The sequence below is a fragment of the Lissotriton vulgaris genome, chromosome 1_2 (assembly GCF_964263255.1).
Source record: "Lissotriton vulgaris chromosome 1_2, aLisVul1.2, whole genome shotgun sequence".
Classification (NCBI taxonomy): Eukaryota; Metazoa; Chordata; class Amphibia; order Caudata; family Salamandridae; genus Lissotriton; species Lissotriton vulgaris.
In genome coordinates this window covers 253,479,388-253,499,357 of record NC_141686.1, presented here as the reverse complement: position 1 = coordinate 253,499,357, position 19,970 = coordinate 253,479,388, and positions in this window count along the sequence as shown.

The following is a 19,970-nucleotide window of genomic DNA, read 5'->3' as shown; positions in this document are numbered from 1 at the left end:
CATCCCCGAACACAGAGCCGCATTGTATAAGCTAAAATAATTAAAACTGTTGAAAACGATCAGATTAGTCGTTTCCACTCCACCCATCAACCAGGTATCGCCGTTCATTTAGGAATGGTGCTCTTCATCACCCTGGGAAAACAATGTTGTTCAAAGAAAGAAGATAAAAAGAAAGTAGCGCTTTCACTGGCAAACTCTGTAAAGTGGCGCTAATGTGAGTGGGTGTAACGAACAATCTGGCCTGTCTGCTGATCACTCTTTATTGCCTTATTTAGGTATTTAATTATTTTTTCTCTCTGTGCTGACCACTCTCTATTGCTTTATTTAGGTATTTAATTATCTTTTGAATAGAAAACGGTCAGAAAACGATGACATTTCTAGTCAAAGTGTTCCAACTTTTTTGGATCCCTTTCACAGGGGAACAAATGAAGAAAAGGAGAGATAAGAGAGAGTACAAGAGCCGTCTCTTGAAATCAGGACGTAAGGAAGCGTGAGACAGAGACAGAAAGAGATGGAGGAATAAAGAGAGATAGAAAGGGGAAGTGGGCAGCTGCCAGAGGCTTTCTCTGGGCATGAAGGAAAAGAAACAGAGATTTTTTCCTTCCCTGCCCTTCCCAGAACGTAGAGCCTTCCTACAGCATAGCAAAGGGCAGAGGGCGGGTAGTCTCTGACTCCAGGCAGGTCTAGTGCAGGGCCATTAGGTGGCGCTTTCACGCACAAATGGCCCTGCGAATACCAGAAGGGGGAGGGGAAATTCTTTTGTCCCCTCGTCCCCCCCACCCTTATCCCTCGTGTTCCCCCCACTTGAAAATCTTGGGGGATATATCCCCGCGTCCCCAACACTTCCTACGCCCATAAACATAAGGGCCATGGGCTTGGTAGGGGAGAATAAAAAGGACGGGTGATTGGGGGGAAGAACAAACAGAAATTTGAGAGAGAGGAGGGAGATTAACACAGACAGGGGCGGGAGTGGAAGGAAGCAAAATGGACGGGATATGGTAGACGGCCTGAAAACACACACAGAGTGCTTGCAAAACTAAAATGTTGCTTTTAAATTAGATGCATTAAAACACCTGTTCTGTAAATTTATGTCATAAAAGCAGTGACAATCGGTAATGCTTTAAAATTTAGATGTATGTTCTCAAGGACTTATCGCCGAGTTTAGGGCACTTTATCGCAGACAAAGTGGAGATAGATTTATCGCACCATTCACAAGCTGGTGATAACAGCTGATATCGCCAGTTATCCTGCGATAGCAGCCGCAAAAAACATCACCAAAGATGACCCCGGCAGCTAACGCTAATGAGATGCAGAGTAGGTGTTCCCGTGCAAGCAGCTGCGACAACTCCACTTCGCAACATTCAAAATGACCAGCCAGATCGGCGATAAGATCACAAAACATGCAATAAGGCGCGTTAGCAGCAGTGATTTAACACCTGCTCTTACCTGGTGTTAAGTCGAACGATAACCTGCACCACAAAAGGGAGCCCAGCCCACAGCCACTCCTGAAGAACAACAGATGCCGTGAAGCTACTGATCTTGCAACTGGGAGTCCCAAGAGGACCACAACCACCACCCCCCACCACCCCAGGATACCTCCCCTACCAACCACTGCAATCCCCCGGACTATCACAGAGGCAGCGCAGACGAAGACAGCAGACCTTCAGAAAATGCACCAGCTTCACTGACTTAAAGCCAGAGGAAGTCATTACCTACTACAGGCTCAAAAGGACAACCATCCTCCACATTGCCCACCAGCTGACAGTACCAACACAGCGGACAGTCAACATCCCTCCCCAGAAAAAACTGCTGGCTCTGCTGCACCTGTTGGCCTCTAGGACTTTCCAACCAACAATGGCTAAAGTCGGAGGACTCTCCAAGCCAGCCCTATTCACACACCTGTCTTGGAGGTCCACCCCCACCCACCTCGCCGGACACACACTCGACGCCGTCTCCTCATCCAGCAAAGACATCGCCTTCAGCCACACCACCAGACTCCACTGGACGGACCACAGCTGCGTCCACTTCACCTTCAAAAGAACGGCGATCCACCACCACCAGCAACAGGTTGCTCGAAGAAGCTGGAACAAGATCACAGCCGACCAGCTCGCCGCTTCCCTGAGCCAGCACCCTCCTGCCAGCTCAGCGAACCCCAGCCAGGCCGCCGACAACCTCACAAAGTGGATCAGCAACTGCGCGGACGAACTTGCCCCACTGAGGACCCTGCCCAGCAGACCCGGCAGCAAGAAGGCCCCATGGTTCACCGACGAACTCAAGAGCTCCAAGAAGAACTGCCGAGCCCTCGAGAAAGCCTGGAGAAGGGAACCAACACCGAACAACATGACCACCCTCAAGCTTGCCATCCGGAAGCACCACCAACTGATCCACGCCACCAAGAAAACTGCATTCAAGGACCGGCTGGACAACAAAGCACACAACTGCAAGGAACTCTTCAACATCGTGAAAGAGCTCTCCAACCCCAACGCCGGAAACAACGACATCACCGCATCGCAAGACCTCTGCAACTCCCTCGCCTCCTACTTCCACAACAAGATCGCGGACATACACAACAGCTTCAGCACTCAACCGAAGCACGCCACGACCGAACCTCCGCCCCCCACCACCACCCTCCGCGGCTGGACTCCGATCAGCACCGAAGACACCGTCCGCATGATGAACTCCATCCACCCCGGATCTCCAACCGACAACTGCCCTCACCACGTCTTCAACAAGGCCGGCGCTGTCATCGCACCCCACCTACGGGACATCATCAACACCTCCTTCGACACCGCCACCTTCCCGGAGAGCTGGAAGCACGCCGAACTCAGCGCCCTACTCAAGAAACCTACAGCGGACCCTACCGAACTCAAGAATTACCGCCCCATCTCGCTCCTCCCGTTTCCAGCCAAAGTCATCGAGAAGACCGTCAACAAACAGCTGGCCACCTTCCTCGAGACGAATGGATCCCTCGACCGCTCACAGTCTGGCTTCCGAGCCAACCACAGCACCGAGACCGCCCTCATTGCTGCCACCGATGACATCCGAGCCCTGATGGACAACGGAGAAACAGCGGCCCTCATCCTCCTAGACCTCTCCGCGGCATTCGACACTGTCTGCCACCGCACCCTAGTGCAGCACCTCAGCAACGTCGGAATCCAGGAGAAGGCACTGGAATGGATCATCTCCTTCCTCAACGGAAGAACACAGAGAGTCCGTCTACCCCGTACAAGTCAGAGGCCACCGAAGTCATCTGCGGCGTCCCTCAAGGATCCTCGCTGAGCCCCACCCTCTTCAACGTCTACATGAGCCCCCTCGCGGCCATCGCACGCCAACACAACCTCAACATCATCTCCTACGCTGACGACACCCAGCTGATCCTCTCCCTGACCAACGACCCCGCCGCCGCCAAAGCCGACCTTCACGAAGGGATGAAAAACGTAGCCGAGTAGATGACGACCAGCCGCCTGAAACTGAACGGAAGTCCTCATCCTGGGCTCCTCGCCCTCCGCCTGGGACGACTCCTGGTGGCCCCCCGCCCTAGGCACCGCACCCAAACCGACAGACCACGCACGCAACCTGGGCTTCATCCTGGACTCCTCCCTCTCCATGACCAGACAAGTCAACGCCGTCTCCTCGTCGTGCTTCAACATCCTGCGCATGCTACGGAAGATCTTCCGGTGGATCCCCACCGAGACCAGGAAGACGGTCACCCAGGCCCTCGTCGCCAGCTGACTGGACTACGGCAACGCCCTCTACGCCAGAACCACAGCCAAGCTCCAGAAGAGACTCCAGCGGATCCAGAACACCTCAGCCAGACTCATCCTCGGCATCCCACGACACAGCCACATCTCCGGACATCTGAGAAACCTGCATTGGCTCCCCGTCAACAAAAGAATCACCTTCCGTCTCCTCACCCACGCACACAAAGCCCTACACGATCAAGGCCCGAGCTACCTCAACAACCGCATCAACTTCTACTCTCCCAAACGCCATCTCCGATCAGCCAGTCACGCCCTCGCCGCCGTCCCCCGCATCCGAAGAACGACAACAGGAGGAAGGTCCTTCTCCTACCTGGCCGCAAAGACCTGGAACTCCCTCCCGTCCGACCTGCGCCTGACCCAGGACCACCTCTCCTTCAGGAAGAAGCTCAAGACCTGGCTGTTCGAGCAGTAGCAGCACCCCCCCCCCCCCAAGCGCCTTGAGACCCTCCGGGTAAGTAGCGCGCTCTACAAATGTCTTGATTGCTTGATTGATCATCAGCTTGGTACCCCATCACCTTTACTTCCCACACACTACGCAGGAACAGTTGGAGACCAAGCAAGACTTCTATGCCATACCTGGCATCCCGCACGTGTTGGGGCAATCGACTGCACACATGTACTCCTCGGGCCCCCAGCCTCCACTGCACACAATTACCGCAACAGGAAGCACACACATTCTATCAATGTGCAGGCAATAGTCGACCACCGAGGACTCTTCATTAATGTCATCGCCAACTACCCAGGCAGGGTGCATGATGCTTCCATCTTCCGACAGTCCATCATTAACCAGAGCTTTGAGGCTGGCACCTATGGGAATGCACTGCTCGTTGGTAAGTACCAAATGAACATACCACACACATCAACTCCACAATCATGCAAATCACAACTCTGGGAATGCACATATTACAAAGTCACATACAACATGCCAAACAACATGTCCACCTATCAGACACAACAACACAACTTACTGTGGTAACCTGGGCAAGCCATGTACACAAGCCATCCACGCCATGGCACCTCAGCCTCACAATAGCAGAATGTGGGGAGATGTAGGAACCATGCATGTGCAAAGGGGGCAAGTGACCCATGAAAGAGAATGTTCACAAGGCAAGTGCAGTGAGGATGTGCTGGTACAGAATTCAGTGTGCAGACCACATACATTACCATGTCGACATACTCTGCTGGGGTTTAGAGTGCAGTGGAAAGTGGACGCAACCATGTGACCTTAGCCATTAGTATGTCAAGCCAGCGTAGCGGTGTGAATAAAAATCCTGTTGCCCTGGGCGTGTTTCTCATCCGGAATTGCAGACGTGTCTGCCAGGGCGGCTCCTCTCACCCTGCCATGAGGCCGACGTCGTGAGCGGTGGTGCCTACAATCCTGTGCGCCTTTTGCAAACCAGGCCGCTGGTCCTCAGACTCGTCTAGGCTGCCCCTGCCGACCCAGGCCTCTCTGCTGCCCTGCAGACACTGGTGTGTGTCAAAGAAGGCCCACGATGTGCCGGTGCAAGCTCCAAGCCTGAGGCGAGAGACCTTGGCAGCCTCCTCAGACCATCACGGCCTCCGGGACACACGACCGAAGCACTCCTTTCTCATTGATGTACTCCATCGCTGCCTCCGGCCTACACTGCGGTCAAGTAGGTCACACATTTGGAACTGAGTCTTGATTTAGTAAAGGCAGAGTACGTACCATTGAACAAGTCTCATCGCAGACTGCACCCCCTTTCTGCTCCGGGGCCACTAACTTTGTGCAGCTCAAGTCATGGACCCTTGCTGTTTGAATTTTGGACTTCTGAATGTCTGATCACTAACCTGTGTGTTTCTGTTGTAGTGTTGGCACCAACCGTCCCGCAATCGACAAAATTGCAATGTAGCATGCCCCCGGAATGCGTCCTCGGCCAAAGGGATAAATGAATGAACGCAAGGTCGCTTGGGGTACAGGAGATGATAAGCGTGGCTCAAATCCACACGAGCGACTTACCTCACTCATATACCATTACCATCCGATAAGCCAGCCGGACAGTGGAGAAGAATTAGTAATATATTTATTTGGCCATAATATTCATCTGCAGATGGGCCCTGTCAGGTCTACACCCCAGGGAGTGCACCAAGAGGACTGCCCCATCCCATCACGACAATACATTATAACATAGCAATGCAGAGTAAAACCACGCCCAGACTGGAAAAGTACTGGGCTCAGCAGAGGGTGAACAATGAACTCACACACCAGGCATCTGCACATGCAAGGGCAACATTATTATCTTTACTCCAAGGCCACAGAGCAGAGACTCTGCTTCTCCAGAGCACGGAAACATTTCTGCTCATAAAGGAGGGGGGAAAACCGTACCATGAGACATAGGAACTGCAGAGCAAATGTCAGCATCAGAAGTCTCTCTGCCATTGACAAGCTTCTCTCTCTTACAGGAAAGTATACAGAAATATCAATAATGGGAACCAAACCAAGGGAAAGCAATGTACTACAGCAGGTCTCCTAACTTAGAAGACAAAAATAAGACAAAAGCTTACACATTACAGAAACAATTCTATCCATCTAAAGCTTGCATATTACAAAAATAGCTCAGTGGGTTGCAGCACATGAATAATAAGCTGTAACTGCATATTGGTTAGACACATTAGGCTAACATATTCACAACATCATTATGACATTCTGTAACAGGAAAATTACAATCTATCAGGAGATACATGTCAACAGTTGTGTGAGTCGCTATTACTGCAGCATAAGCCAAAGATCTACCCTCAACTGCATTGGTGGGTTCAGACAGACATGAACTCTACATCTGTGTCCACCCTATCCTTACCATAGACCTACACACATGTTGCCAGCCACCTTCAACGCACAACATCACAGTATCGTTGACAGGCTTGTGGACATGCGCAAATAGGCATGACAATGTTGTGGCGTAGTAGTGCAAGTGAAGCAACAGCGCTGCGCCCACTAGAAAATAGGCTCGGGGGAGGTAGGAGGTAGGAGCAGCAGTGATGCTACGAGGTACACATTAATGGTGCTTATTTGCTAAAAGCAGTACATGTTATACAGGAATCACTGAGTCATACACACATCTCACAAACCAATGATCTAGTGAGGCTGCCAATACATAATGTAGAACCAACAATTGACTCATGTCTCTCTGCACTGTCACAGGTGATCAAGGATATGCACTCTGCACTTGGATGATGACACCCGTCCATGCCCCGAACACACTGGCCGAGAGGCAGTACAATTGGGCTCACAAACGCACCATGGTGTCATGTTCCAGGTGCCTGGACACATCACAGGTGGAAGGCTCCCTTACAGCCCAGACATCATGTGCAAGATGATCGTTGCATGTTGTGTGTTGCACAACATTTGTCTATGCACCAATACCCCATGGCTACAACTGCTTGATGCACCGGATGATGATGAGGAAGATGAGGCAGGTGGACCACCCACCACTGCAGCTGCAGCAGGAATGGTCCATATGAACAACCTAATTGACAATTTCTTCACATGAACACGTCACATTATGACAGTCCTTAGCAACCATGGGACAGGACAAAATGACCACTGGCACAGCATGTGCTAATAAATTAATTCATTGTTGTCGTTGTTGAGGTGCTCTTATTCTTAAGTGTGTGTGCTGCCTTGTGTGTGAGTCGCCCCTGCAGCTCTGATTTGGCTGCCCCATATCCCTCTCAGCCGGTGTGCCTTTGACTTCTGTGCTTCTATAGTGATGCGATGTTGTAGACTTGGGTAAATTGGGCTCTTGGTTGTGTTGTGACTCTAGGGCATGGTTTGTCTGCAGATGTGTTGTTGACGTTAGGGGTTGTTTGTGCACGTGGATGTGTCAGTGTGTGGCCTGCTCCTTTCTGGATGTGGTCCACACTCAGACAGCTCTAGTGTCCTGGGGCCCGATTCACAGAATGAATTTAAGACTCAATCAAAGTAAGTTAGGATTGAGTCTTAAATTCATTCTGTGAATCAGGCCCGTGGTATGCAAAATGTTTTGATGATTGGACTGCAGCCATGCTAATCGTCATGTAGTGTCACTTGCATTGTCAGTGTGGCTCACAAATACGGTATTGCACCGTTACATCGCAACTTTTACAACGCACTTCTATTACAACGCAACTTTTACAACGCTGGATCCATTACATCGCATGCCTTTACAACGCATGACATTACATAGCAGATGCTATTACAACGCATGTTATTACAACGTAAGTATAGGTAAGTATATAATTTTTTTAAATTTTATTTAATATTATTTAATTAATTTAATTAATAATAATAATAATAATAATAAATATATTAATTTATGTTTTTTTGTTTTATAAATTAAATATATTAATTTAAGTAATTTAAAAAAATAAGCATGAGTATAGGAGTATATGTTTTGGGGTACTGTGGTATATGTTTTGGGGTACAGGGGTATTTTTAGGTTTTAGGGCTGGGTTTGTGTTTTGGGGTACAGGGGTATTTTTAGGTTTTAGTGCTGGGTTGGGGTTTTGGGGTACAGGGGTATTTTTAGGTTTTAGGGCTGGGTTTGGGTTTTGGGGTACAGGGGTATTTTTAGGTTTTAGGGCTGGGTTTGGGTTTAGGGGTACAGGGGTATTTTTAGGTTTTAGGGCTGGGTTTGGGTTTTGGGGTACAGGGGTATTTTTAGGTTTTTAGGGCTGGGTTTGGGTTTTGGGGTACAGGGGTATTTTTAGGTTTTAGGGCTGGGTTTGGGTTTTGGGGTACAGGGGTATTTTTAGGTTTTAGGGCTGGGTTTTGGGGTACAGGGGTATTTTTAGGTTTTAGGGCTGGGTTTGGGTTTTGGGGTACAGGGGTATTTTTAGGTTTTAGGGCTGGGTTTGGGTTTTGGGGTACAGGGGTATTTTTAGGTTTTAGGGCTGGGTTTGGGTTTTGAGGTACAGGGGTATTTTTAGGTTTTAGGGCTGGGTTTGGGTTTTGGGGTACAGGGGTATTTTTAGGTTTTAGGGCTGGGTTTGGGTTTAGGGGTACAGGGGTATTTTTAGGGTTCAGGGCTGGGGTTGGGTTCTGGGGTACAGGGGTATTTTTAAGGTTCAGGGCTGGGTTTGGGTTTTGGGGGACAGGGGTATTTTTAGGTTTTAGGGCTGGGTTTGGGTTTAGGTGTACAGGGGTATTTTTAGGGTTCAGGGCTGGGGTTGGGGTTTTGGGTACAGGGGTATTTTTAGGGTTCAGTTTTTAAATAAATAATTTAAAATAATAAAAAAATTTGATTAATTTTATTTATTATTATAGTTCTTTTAAAAATAAACTAGTTTTTAAAATATATATAAGTACAAATTAATTATTTTTAAATAATTTAATTTATTTAATTAATTATATGTAATTAAATTTCATTTTTAAGTAAAATAATATACTTACCTATACTTACGTTGTAATGGCATGCTTTGTAATAGCATCTGCTATGTAATGTCTTGCGTTGTAAAGGTATGCGTTGTAAATGTTGCTGCGTTGTAAAAAATTGCGATGTAACGCCTGCGTTGTAAAATTACGTGTTGTAACGTCATACATCCCACAAATACGCATCTTTGCTGTGTTTCGCACATGTGCATGTATTGGTGGTGAAAGTGTTGATATGTGAAGTGGGGCCCCTTTCGGCACATGGAGGACGGGGGCGCCTTGGCATTTGTCTGTGTGCTGCAGTGTGGCACACGGATCATGGACATGATCGAAAGTCATTGTGGGTGTGCAGTGTGCTCTACTTATTTGTGCATGTGTGCCATTGTGCCCATCTCCCCCCGTCACTCCCGGTTCATGGGCGGTACTCACCCTGTTGATGTTGTGTCAGGTCACGTTGGGCATTGTCCGGATCCCCAACTCTTGGCACCGTAACATGACTGATGACTGTGGCCACCATTTTCGCCATCTCATCCAGCTCCTAGAGTGTCGCTGGGCCCCCACCTCCAATCTGCATTGCTGGGTTTTCCTTATTGTTTTGCCCTTCACATCATTCCAGCGCCTCTTGACCTCTTCCATTGTCCTCCTCAATGCTGCAACTGCGATCACAAAGTCTAAGACGGTTCAAGGTTCTATGTATGACCTATAGAGCCATTGTCAAAAACAGCGACACAGGAATCGGATCCATCATTTCCCACTATACTCCCGGAAGGAACTTGCGTTCCTTTGGAAAATTGCGTCTGACCACCCCTCGTGTACGAAGAGCCAAATGGGGTGGTAGAGCTTTTTCCACTCTTGCTCCTAAGTGGTGGAATGACCTTCCCCTGGATCTGAGATCTCTCCCGTCTTTACAGCACTTCCGCTCTGCGCTAAAAACCCTTCTTTTTCGGCAAGCATACATGTAAGGTTTCCTGTTTCTTTTCCTTGCCCCTTTTCTGATCATTTTGTTAGGTGCCTTGATACCTGCGGGTCATTGTTCTGCGCATTATAAATCGCCATTCAATTCAATTCAATTAAGATGGTCTGCCATATTTGCGTTTTTTTTGCAAATGACACAGAGTTTACGAACATTTGTTGGTAGTGTTCTCTCACCTCTTTAACGGCGTCCCTGTTTTCCAGCGGACTGAACTGTGTCTTCCTCTTCCTCTTCTCCTCAGCCTTCCCCAACCCCAAGCTTCCTTGCTGGTCGTCTGTGGGCTTGTGGGTTTCGCATTGTCCTCTGCACTCGGTCTGTGTGCATCCATGGTGCTACGCAGTTGCATTATTTGGGCATTTTTTCCCCCCTGCTTTTATTATGCAATTCCCGCATTAAGCGTGGGAATTGCAGGCCTGTCGCTGGTTATCGCTGTTGGCCACATCACAGAATTTTTCACGATAGTGTTTCGCGTTTTTTGTCAGTTGATGTAATTTTTAGGTGGTCATTTGTCGCGTTAGCGTGATACTATCGCATGGTCCCTCTGTGTTGAGAATATGACATTAACACAGAGGGCCCGATTCACAGAACGAACTTAAGACTCAATCCTAAACTTACTACTATTTTGGTATTCACAGAATGCACTTACTACTTTTGGCATTCACAGAATGAATTTACTACTTTTGGTATTCACAGAAGTTAGGATTGTGTCTTAAGTTTGTCTTAAGACAGACTTAAGACAGACTTAAGACAAACTTAAGAAAGACTTAAGACAGACTTAAGACAGACTTAAGACAAAATCCTAACTTAAGTCTGTCTTAAGTCTGCCTTAAGTTTGTCTTAAGACAAACTTAAGACAACTTCCTAACTTCTGTGAATGCCAAATGTAGTAAGTGCATTCTGCGAATACCAAAAATAGTAGTAAGTTAGGATTGAGTCTTAAATTCATTCTGTGAATCGGGCCCATAGTTATTTTCCCGTGATAGACTGCGATATGCAAGTTGCGTTAGGCAAATTTAGCGATAACTAACACACTTTTTGAGAATATGCCCCTAAATGGGTTAAAAGACACAAGGCCTGTCATGGAAGTTAAGTTTATAAATGCAGTGCTGAAAGCAGCGAGTGGTCAGGAGGTGAATATCCAATAAACACCAAATACAGGCAGCCTTTGGTAGATTAATTGAAGAGAGGAGGACAAAAATGAAACCTCACAAAGCCAACAACTCTGCATGCCCAAAGGGGCGAGTGTCAAGTAGTGTTATATGGGTAGAAACACACAGGGGGAGCACATTAACAATGGGGCACCCGAGGACACCAATAAACACAACAGGGCAGATTTACAAGCCCCCTGTCCCCCAACAGTACATCACTTTTTGTGACGCACTGGTGATGTATTTGAATGCTCCATATTTGCAAGTACAAGAAAAGCCACCCTGCGTGGCTTTTCCTGCCTTTGTAAATATGGCCCCTTTACACGCAGCATTTTGCATGGAAGGGGTGTTCCATGGATGTTGCTGTGGGTGTTCGCACGCAACACCCATGGAACCAGACACATTTACAGATTTACGAGGAATCGTGAATCTGTAAATGTGTGTGAATCCTACGCCTCCCCAGGTGAGGCGTAGGGAGGCGCAACGAGGAGAAATGGTTTAATTTCACCTAGTTTTTTCCTGTTTCAATTAAGCCTGGGAGGTAAATTCCATTCCGCTCGTGGAATTTTGGTAATTTGGATAATTTCGCTTTCCGCGGAGAATGCAAAATTGCCCAAAATTCTGCGTTCCGTGACTTTGCGATTTTTTGCTTGTTCGCGCTCTCAAAAAGCATGTTCGTGAGCCCCCGAGCATGCAAACAGAAATTGAGAACAGGAAAAAAGCATTGCGAACAAGCAATTCTGCGTGTTCGCTGAATTTCTGCGTTTGCGCGGAGATTTTTTAACGTTTCGCAGAGATTACGCAAATTCCGCCCCTCCCTACTTTCAATGTGTGCTGCATGCTACAGCACGCATTGATAGAGGACATTGCCTGTAGTGATTGTTTTTGTGCAGAAAGGTTCCTATTCCTGCACAAAACAATCTCCCCATGATGCAAGCATCCTTGAACCATGGTGCAAGGGTGTCTGCGCCTGCGCATGGCTGCAGTATGTGTGCCAGCGTAGGGGGAAGCACAGAGGTGTGACATATTCTTGTAAATATGTTGCATCCCTGTGCTTCGAAAATGACTCCGTGCGGCACAGCCAAATGGCTTGCCGAATGCACGGAGTCACTTTCTCGTAAATCTGCCCCAACAATTCTAAACCAGAAGCTGAGGCAATCGTAAAAGTAGTGCGCCGAAAGTGACGAATAAGGTCGATCCATGGCACAGGGCGAGTCTCCAGGGCATGAATAAAAGCAAAAGGATGGACAAATGTAACCTAATCACCAACTAAACCATGGTAATTTTGAAAGGCGCATGAAGGAACCAATCACAAGCCATGGGGGTGCTGCTACTTCATACAGTGGATACAGAATGTCGAGAGATAGCGCATGCGCTGCCAAGGCTCGACCTAAAAATTGTGATGTATTGGGGGAATTGGCTCGTATTGTAGTATTGGCAATATTAGGAGGGAGACAGCTAAAATTAATATTTTTTGGCTTCAAAAACCGTAAATCTTCCACCGGAACTGGGTTTGTTGACATGTATGTTTAACCATCAGCACAGACTATTAAAAAAAACAAAAGATTACAACATTGTTGGTAAGATTATGAACAAAATAAAGACCCTTGATGTGCACAGCAGTGACATAACATAACCTTAGGGGCCACATGTGCAAGGTATTGCGAGGGGGCCCCCCATATCCGATCACACTACCACCTCCGTCTTCAAGCCCCTCACCCTTGCAACTTACTCCCAAGTTATCCGCAGGATTTTCAGTGATACAAAGAGGTACAATTATTCCCACTCACACCTTCACTCAATATAACTCACTCTCATTCATTCTCACTCACTCCCCGATCATGTGATTGCAGTGCAACTCCATGCACTATATATGTGAAGCCTGAAGTGCCTATGGCTGTATGTACAGAAGATGCTGCAGCAGATCCAATGGGTGGGTCGGAGGCTTGCCAGGGCTCTTAGGCCAGAACTAGAACTTCTCTGGGCCTGGAAAAGCTGTCTGGTGCCTGGTGATTACCTCTCTGTTAAGCTTGGTGTGCAGCCACCTGTTTACACTATTGAAGCGCACTACGTAATGACCCTAAAGGGTTCAACACAAATTAATCAATTATTCGAAAATATCTTGTTCACATTCTAGTGTATTTTCAATTCAATGTTTCAGGAAAGAAATGAAAATCAATACATAATTGAAGGTTCACTTCAGATAAGACAAGTCTATCAAGACATTAATGTTCAAATCAAACAATATCCGCAAGCGTGTTTGCTTTGACGACCCCAATGCAGTTGAGGTTCCAAGAACCCTTCTTCAGGGATAAAGGCTTCATGAACTGAGAAATGATAATAGGGCACCTTCTCATGATGCCTTAAATGTTTTCAAAATCTGCAACGAAGAAACAAAACTGTCATGCAACTCTCTTTCTGATTTGAATATTAGTAATTGAACGTTCATCAGATTCACTGCGCCACCTCGTTGATAATTATGTATGCTCTGTGGAGTTTATCCGTCAAACCTCTGTGCTCAACGTCTACTTGAAAAAAGTTTATTTTTGATTAATTGATTCATTTTCGTTGAACCCTTTAGGGTCATTACGTAGTGCGCTTCAATAGTATACTCAGGTGGCCGCGCACCAAGTATAGGGTGTATTTTTCCTAAGGCTATTGTCAGATCCCATGAATGAAGCTGCACACACTGACTCATTGCAAGAATAGAGTAACAACAGTAGAAATTCATTAACAGGGTGTGCGGGTTGAAGCAATTTATCAGATAATTTCTCTGTGCCAGAACTGGTCCTCAGAATGAAATAATATTCAAGGGCATATTTACAAGTCCATATCGTCACGGGAACGTTACTTTCCACGACGTTCCTGTGGCGATAGGGGCTTTGCCTGATTTACAAGGCAGCGTTAAGCCACAATACTTAGTGTGAAAGGGGAGGACAATCAACCTCACATCCGTCATGTAGGCGAAATGTCCACTGTCTTACGTCAAACAGCCAGCTCCTCAAAAACAGTCACAATATACATTGTCATGCAGTCTGTATGTACACATATACAATGCATTAGCATACATGGGACACACCTACATCTCCCCTTTGCATTGCAGAGGGAAAATCAACACCTCCTTCAAAGCAGACTGGACATCTCTTCAGTGAAGATGAAAAGGACCCCATGGCCATTTGCTCCGACACCCTCCAATGGCTCGTGGAGAGTCTCCGCACCCCACCTCCAGGAGCAGTGCAGCTCAGCTGCATCGAGGTGACCCCACCCCCTTCACAGACCACACAGCAGGAAGCAACCACCACCACTGCTGGCTCCCACCACCTCACGGAAAGACACATGGCATTTCAAAGCTGTGTGTTAGACTGCCAGAAGGAGCTGGCTGAACAGGTGCGGTTGGTTTCGACCTCATGGCAGCCAAACTAGATGCCATATGTGGGTGTATAAGTCCCATCAGGGACCACTTACCGTCACTAATGGACGCCGACAGTCTGTTCCATGCTCTACATCAATACTTGGCTGACCTCGCTGGAGCCATTACTCGGATACAAGAACTGTCTCATCAGACAGGCCCCAGCGATGACAGCACGGAGTTTGCACAGCTGCGGAGGATAATAGAGAACATGAGGATAGAGGCTGGAAGGATGGCTGCCACGGCTGAACACCAGCGAGATGTAGCTGGGATCTTTCATGCCCAGCAGATCCTCATCATGGCATTGCTGCCACAGAGGCTGTCCCAGATGACTGCTGCAGGAACTTTGACACACACATCTCTGCTCCCTGATGTGTCAGTGGCACACACTGATGCAGTCATACCACCTCCGCTCCCTGATGTGTCAGTGGCACACACTGATGCAGTCATACCACCTCCGCCCCCTGATGTGTCAATGGCACACAGTGATGCAGCCATACCACCTCCTCCCCCTGATGTGTCAGTGGCACAGTGATGCAGCCATGATACCACCACGCACACCTGACACAGATGACATGTCAGCGGACTAAGATGTGGCTGGTAATAACTCTGTTTGCGAAAGGAGGTTGTTGCATTCATCTCCGCCATATGGCCTGTTCCTGCTTGGTTCAGCCCTCTGCATCATGTCCTGGAACAACACCTTCCACTGTCCCCCGAAACACCCTGCGACATTCACCTGGACCCCAACATGGACTGGCATATCTGCTATGGTTACCAATGACAAAGCAATCCAGCTGCAGACTGAACTCGTCCTCTTCCAATTAACTTATCGTTCCACAAAGGACTCTGGTGGCCCCTCCAGTGGGCAACCATGCAACATGGGATCCCCCCGGTTCTGTCACGTGGACCCAAAACTTGGATTCAGTCACTTGACACACTACTGATTTATTTGCCCAACCGGGGGTCCTGACCCAATGAATTTCTAATAATTGCAGTCTGGAAGGGTGGGGCGGAGCTGTCACCCCACAGCCCTGTCATGTCCCCGGGTCAGCCTCATATGACAATAAAGTGTGGCTCGGTGCAGGCCTGCTGGCCGATGGGTTATTGCAGTGCAATGGGAGAGAGTCCATTTTGCCTAATTGGGACCGTGGCTGGAAGCTGCTTCACAGTCTCCAAATAATGGCTGGGGGTGGGCAGCCTTTCACAAGGTGAGGGTCTCCCCTTCTCCCTGGCAGGATTTACATTTCTTAACTGTCCACTTTGTGTAAACAGTGCATTGCAGTGATTAACAGAGCCTTGTCTGGTATCGACTCGAGCCCCCGTGGACCGCTCGAAAGTTCACTGCGACAAAACAATGACCGTAGACCCCCACCCACGTTGGCACCTGTCACTTCAGACCTTCTCCCCTTGGGCCCGATTCACAGAATGAACTTAAGACTGAATCCTAAACTTACTACTATTTTGGTATTCACAGAATGCCAAAAGTAGTAAGTGCATTCTGTGAATACCAAAATAGTAGTAGGTTTAGGATTGAGTCTTAAGTTCATTCTGTGAATTGGGCACCAAGTGTTTCATTAGAAGGGATGCGCCTGGAATCCTCGCTTGTGTCGAGCGTGCGATCTATGTTACTTTTGTTGCAAATATAAGCAAAGCAACAAAAAAAAGGCTAAAATTGTGGATGAAAAACTAACAAATGCCGACATGTGGTGACAGTAGGGTGTGGTTACCAAGGTACAGGCGCGCAACACCCATTGAACTCACCGGGCTTCAGCCCCCCTCGTCGTGTGTGGCAGCCCGGGATGAGACAGATCCCGGGCACACACAGAGCCGCACACAAACGTTTAACAGGTCTTTAAAAGACCATTTGCATGGTAATTAGGTCTTCCAGTTGTTTCACCCCTTCTAAGAGCGCCTGCAGCACCACTCTGCATACTGATTAAAGGTTCAGCCCCCCCCGAAATTTTTTCTTAGCCCCCCCCGAAATTTGGCTCTAGTTGCGCCTCTGCCAAGGTACGTGCCATTTTTACTTCGTTATATGCAGTCTATGGGCCATATTATCAAGAACGGCGATAAAATTATCGCCGCTTTAGCGCCAAGAAACTGCTGCTAAAGCAGCGATAATGGGCTTGATAATATGGTACTAGCCTGAGGCGGAAAGCCGGGGGACTAATGGTCGGAACTTGAGCCTAAACGCTGATTGTTGAGTGTGGATTGCACGATTTTAACTGCAATCTTTTTTAAAGGATTCTGGTGGCACTAATATGGACTGCATGAATTTTATTTGAAACTTTAAAAAAAACGAACTTGTTTGCACTATCGCTTCAAATTCTATTTTGCACATACCACTTTAAATCTTAAGACGGCTGGTGGTGCCGGGCATTTCCACTGGTGTGTACTTTCTACCGACCCCCCGTGCAGCCAAGTAGGCACTGACACGGAAGGAGGCACAGGGACCCGCCATCTTGGAGGGAGGGGAAGGTCTGCGGACTAGTTGTCGCAGCCTCCCGCCCTCCCAGAGACATAAAGGAAGGAGGAAACAACGCGCTCGTTCTGGTACTCCCCTGAGGCGGAAAGCCGGGGGACTAATGGTCGGAACTTGAGCCTAAACGCTCATTGTTGAGTGTGGATTGCACGATTTTAACTGCAATCTTTTTAAAGGATTCTGGTGGCACTAATGTGGACTGCATGAATTTTAATTGAAACTTTTTAAAAACGAACTTGTTTGCACTATCGCTTCAAATTCTATTTTGCACATACCACTTTAAATCTGGCATCAGCCCGTCCCTCCCTGCGTATGGACAATGCTCATTGAGGCACACGATTTGTCATTCTAATCAACACTCATCACAGTTGAACACTAGTGAAGTTGCACAGACTTTATTAGCATGCACGTGTCAGTATGGGCAAGACAAGGGCCACAACATGCAGACCAATGCTTCAGACACTAACAGGCAGCATAGGAACATGTAGAGGTACAAGAAATGGGGAGGCAAAATTGAAGTCCAATCATTATGGATGACAACGGTATCAGCCACCTTGCCTTGCTGGAATAGTCATGTGATGTTTGGTGTAGGCTCATTGCCCCGTGTCAGGGGACATGACTCACAACCCATGGAATCTGCATCCTACCACCTTTTTTGGTTGACACTGGTGTCTCCCGGTCTACTGTGAGATCTGCAGTAGTTCCTAACCTACTCCTCTCGGGACAATCAATCCAAGTTGTAGGAGTGGCAAACAAGAGAATGATTAACCCATTGACTGAGTCGATTCCTGTGAGAATAGGAACCTTCCCAGACCGACACCAGTTTGTGGTGTGCGACTCGAGTCCAGTTTGCTTGTGAGGATGTGATCTATTGTGCAAACTGAACTGCACCATCTATTGTACGCCGAAAGGAGTCGAAGTACAGATGAGGGATGATGATGCTACCTTTAAGGTTGCACATAAGCACTTGTGTATAGAAATGCACCCTGCGCTGACAGTGGAAGAATTTTCACTTGATATGAGAGACTCTGTCTCACTTGAAGTGTGGGACTTCACATGAGAGGAAATTGGACTGATAAAAGGAGTTGAGCCAGTAAAGATCCAGGTTAAGCAAGATGTTGAGTTCCCTCGGACACCCCTGTACAATTTGTCACCTGAGACTATTGCAGGGATCAAACCTGTAATCGAGTCCATGTTCAAGCAGGGAATTCTGAAGAAGATAAGGGTTAGCCGTTGTAATTCACCAATCAAGAGACTACAGAAGCCAAGTGGGAAGTTCAGGATCGTGCAAGACCTACGAAAGGTCAACACGATAGCTGTCCCCTGTTGTCCAGTGGTACCGATTCTATCAGTGATATTGTTTCAGATCCCATGTGAAGCTGAGTGGTTTACTGTGATTGACTTGTGCCAAGCATTCTTTTCGATACCTCTCCACCAAGAAAGCCAACTATCGCTTCAAATTCTATTTTGCACATACCACTTTAAATCTGGCATCAGCCCGTCCCTCCCTGCGTATGGACAATGCTCATTGAGGCACACGATTTGTCATTCTAATCAACACTCATCACAGTTGAACACTAGTGAAGTTGCACAGACTTTATTAGCATGCACGTGTCAGTATGGGCAAGACAAGGGCCACAACATGCAGACCAATGCTTCAGACACTAACAGGCAGCATAGGAACATGTAGAGGTACAAGAAATGGGGAGGCAAAATTGAAGTCCAATCATTATGGATGACAACGGTATCAGCCACCTTGCCTTGCTGGAATAGTCATGTGATGTTTGGTGTAGGCTCATTGCCCCGTGTCAGGGGACATGACTCACAACCCATGGAATCTGCATCCTACCACCTTTTTTGGTTGACACTGGTGTCTCCCGGTCTACTGTGAGATCTGCAGTAGTTCTTAACCTACTCCTCTCGGGACAATCAATCCAAGTTGTAGGAGTGGCAAACAAGAGAATGATTAACCCATTGACTGAGTCGATTCCTGTGAGAATAGGAACCTTCCCAGACCGACACCAGTTTGTGGTGTGCGACTCGAGTCCAGTTTGCTTGTGAGGATGTGATCTATTGTGCAAACTGAACTGCACCATCTATTGTACGCCGAAAGGAGTCGAAGTACAGATGAGGGATGATGATGCTACCTTTAAGGTTGCACATAAGCACTTGTGTATAGAAATGCACCCTGCGCTGACAGTGGAAGAATTTTCACTTGATATGAGAGACTCTGTCTCACTTGAAGTGTGGGACTTCACATGAGAGGAAATTGGACTGATAAAAGGAGTTGAGCCAGTAAAGATCCAGGTTAAGCAAGATGTTGAGTTCCCTCGGACACCCCTGTACAATTTGTCACCTGAGACTATTGCAGGGATCAAACCTGTAATCGAGTCCATGTTCAAGCAGGGAATTCTGAAGAAGATAAGGGTTAGCCGTTGTAATTCACCAATCAAGAGACTACAGAAGCCAAGTGGGAAGTTCAGGATCGTGCAAGACCTACGAAAGGTCAACACGATAGCTGTCCCCTGTTGTCCAGTGGTACCGATTCTATCAGTGATATTGTTTCAGATCCCATGTGAAGCTGAGTGGTTTACTGTGATTGACTTGTGCCAAGCATTCTTTTCGATACCTCTCCACCAAGAAAGCCAATTTTTATTTGCTTTCAGGCTGGAAAATCAGGTGTTAACATGTTGTCATCCCTCAAGGGTACACAGAGAGTCCATCGTTCTTTAATCTGATCTTAAAGAAGAATCTTGAGAGTCTCGTATTGCCACAGAACTCAGTTCTTGTGCAGTATATAGATGATCTCCTAATAGCATCAGAAACCGA